Raw genomic sequence first — 3881 nt, 5'->3', positions numbered from 1 at the left:
ACCCCTGTGCGCTTAGGTTTAGACCGGCGTGCTGGCCTCTCTGTTTTGCCTAGGTGGGGCTGCGACGTGTTGATCTTCCGAGGCCGGGCATGACCCAGGAAAGTGTGTCCGGCCAAATGGGATCGAGCGTGTTGGGTTATGTGGTGCACCCCTGCAGGGAAGTTAATCTATTCGAATAGCCGTGATCTTCGGTAACAGGACGACTTGGAGTTGTACCTTGACCTTATGACAACTAGAACCGGATACTTAATAAAACACACTCTTCCAAGTTCCACAGACAACCCGGTGATCGCTTTTCCGCAGGGCGACGAGGAGAGGATCGCCGGGTAGGGTTATGCTATGCGATGCTGCTTGGAGATGCTACTTGAAGATGCTACTTGGAGGACTTCAATCTACTCTCTTCTACATGCTGCAAGACGGAGGCTGCCAGAAGCGTAGTCTTCGATAGGACTAGCTATCCCCCTCTTATTCTGGCTTTCTGCAGTTCAGTCCACCGATATGGCCTCCTTACACATATACCCATGCATATGTAGTGTAGTTCCTTGCTTGCGAGTACTTTGGATGAGTACTCACGGTTGCTTTCTCCCCCCTTTTTCCCCTTTCCTTTCTTTCTGGTTGTCGCAACCAGATGCTGGAGTCCAGGAGCCAGACGCCACCGTCGACGACGACCCCTACTACACCGGAGGTGCCTACTACTACGTGCAGCCCGCTGACGACGACCAAGAGTAGTTAGGAGGATCCCAGGCAGGAGGCCTGCGCCTCTTTCGATCTGTATCCCAGTTTGTGCTAGCCTTCTTAAGGCAAACTTGTTTAACTTATGTCTGTACTCAGATATTTCTGCTTCCGCTGACTCGTCTATGATCGAGCACTTGTATTCGAGCCCTCGAGGCCCCTGGCTTGTATTATGATGCTTGTATGACTTATTTTATTTGTAGAGTTGTGTTGTGATATCTTCCCGTGAGTCCCTGATCTTGATCGTACACATTTGCGTGCATGATTAGTGTACGATTGAATCGGGGGCGTCACAAGTTGGTATCAGAGCCGACTGCCTGTAGGAATCCCCCTTCCACACTCCTTGGCCGAAGTCGAGTCTAGACATTGCAAAAATTTTACTAACTTGGCTGTGTGCCTTACGGGCCCACGTCGCCATCGGGTGGTACTAGGATCTTTTACTCCTCGACCTTTACTCTGGGACTCTGATCTCTCTTCTATTCGGGTTAAATGAATTTTGCTAAATCTAACATTAGGGTCTCGTTATCACTTTCACCCGGAGAGCCCCTTATTACTGATGACCGTCTGCTGCACGTGAAGACCCTGAAGATACTTTCCGCTGTTAGGCCGAGAACTTGTGTTCATCGCGTTTGCAATTCCCCTTCCACCGTCAACCCTTATGGGTAACTACTTACAGTTGTTATTCTTATATCATCCCCAGTTGGTCTTGTTATTACAAGATACCCTGAAAAACTCGTCGTGGTTTCGATAATCCCTTGAGCTTACTGCCTTGCTGTTCTTGTCACTTGAATACCCCTACGGTTAATTCTCGCATTTATAGAATATCCGCTCATCCCCCCAGTTGTTTATGTGTTACACAAAAGTCTTCGAAATACCATTCGATATTCCGAAAATCCTCAGCAACCTATTGCTCTGGAATTTCTTGTTTGCTTTCATTATGATTAATCCCATAAGTATAGTATTCATATTGGCACCCTTCGTCACCATCATTTTTGAGTCCGTTGATTCAATATGTTGTGAATGTTCACAATCATCAGTCGAGTCCTAGGATTATCTTTCCGGCTCAGACGTCATTTTGAACATGAGCTGGTTCTCGACCAAACTATCTGTCGTCGATTGTTGCTCTGGTATATTCAATTGATCCATCCTTGATCAGAACGTCTGCTTCTGATCCCTTGTTTTGGAAATCATAATTCCTTTGCATTTAAGCTTTGAATTATTCAAATGATTCCACAACCTGTTGCATTCGCATTCTTTCTTCCTCTGATTGGGTATCAATACTCACCTCAGCTCCACTGTGGATCGCCTTATCCATTGTTGGATTATTATATCCGACAGTGTCCTTCATAATTAATCACCTTGTGAGTCCTTCTCCGATACATAATGCCTTTGTTAAATTGTATCCTTTCCTTTTGTCATCCATGCTCTGCTTTCGAGCTGGTGATACTTACTCTTGAAGCTTGTGGTATATGTTCGCAAGGAGCCCCGATGGGATTGAACCAACGCCTTCCCTCATCGGTGTGAACCCGAAAGATTTCACGAGTCATACTTATCTGGTATTGCACCAGGTAAAACCTTCAACAACTAATGTCATCTTCGAAATACGAGAGGTGAATGGAAGATTATGCATTGAGGAAGTGGGAGTCGACCTTGAACTTTGTGTTCATGCCCATGGACGCGATGTATATCCTATCATGGAAGCTTCTTGTAATAATAACTATTTCCTTGATAACTAACATATGGTATCTGTGAATTGATCCCTTGCAACCGTGGTTCCGACCATGGTTGTTCTTCTTTGATTCCATTTCTCGGACAAGTTAAAACAATTGTCTTCTATGGATCAATACACCAGTCCAACCTTTACTTGATCTTGTGTCGAGTATTACCCCCCTGGTATCTCGAGATTATCATGGATCTGCATAACTTCTTATGAGTTCTTCATCAAGTGATACCTTCCCACTGATTCCAATTTTTCACGGGCTCTGAGTTATTAAACACTCAAAGACACCGATAACTGAACCAAGTCCGCACTACGGTTCAACAACTCTTCAGTGATCTTCGTTAAGTACGAGTTTGTACCCGATCATATCATTCCTAGCCTGCTCTGCTATATCCATTCGTGTTGATTTTAACTGTGCTACCTGGTCCTTCTTCTCGGAGCACAATTTTTGACGATGAGCTAAGCTTACGTCAATTTTCCTCATCATGTCATTTTGCCTTGAACAACAAACTTGGTTTGGAGTTTATGACGTACCCGTGACTCCAATAACCTTTCGCTTCATCATTCCTTTGACTTGAGGTCATCGCCGATCGATTACACCTTCATGAAATATCTAGACAGAGGTGTCGTGATCATCAACATTCTGGGGTCTTCCAAGATATCTATCGAATTCTTGATGAGAAACAACATCCTTTGCCCTCGATGGTTTGGGTTATCATCCACAACATTATTGCATTCCCTCCAACACAAAATGTGTTCCTGTTTTGTGTTGATCCTTGAGTTCCTTTCTATCCTACTTATGTTATGACTCTACCGTGGAGTATTACCATCTTTGATGTCAAGAATGTTGTGAGGATTGCTCCACCTCTTCAGAATTCTTGCTATAATGATACTTCTCACCATCATCATTCTTTCTTGGTCCTCGTGTTGATTTCAACCGGGGTACCCACAAGTGAACGGTGTTGTTTGGATTCTGCCCTCCTAGCAACCCTCTTAATGGTCGACCGTTCATTCTTAGACTATTAATTATTGAATCACCATTCTGACATTGGTCGTGCAACCCAACCCATATTTCGGGTGCACCTTTCAACCAATGTTTAATTGTGTATGTTTTCCTCGAGCATACATCACTATACCATTTGATCTGACAAATGTCATCTTCTTGTTCACATTATTGTGGAAATCCATCTTTTTGGAAATCTCGAGGAATTGTCGCTGAGACCATCAGCCACCCCCTCATCCTCTCCTTGGTTTACTGATGAACTCTTGTTTCTGAACTTGCATCCATAGTTCAATTCTGGAGAATCTTAACATACAATCTCGACAATTTGTGTTACACCTTTTCTTCTTAGGCATCCTGGGTCTGAGGTATCATGACCCCAATCAGATCTGAATCTCGGTCAGATATGATGGTTGGAACATATTTTCA

This window comes from Triticum dicoccoides, chromosome 2A, assembly GCF_002162155.2.
Source record: "Triticum dicoccoides isolate Atlit2015 ecotype Zavitan chromosome 2A, WEW_v2.0, whole genome shotgun sequence".
In the NCBI taxonomy this organism is placed as follows: domain Eukaryota; kingdom Viridiplantae; phylum Streptophyta; class Magnoliopsida; order Poales; family Poaceae; genus Triticum; species Triticum dicoccoides.
Note: the sequence above shows the minus strand (reverse complement) of the source record.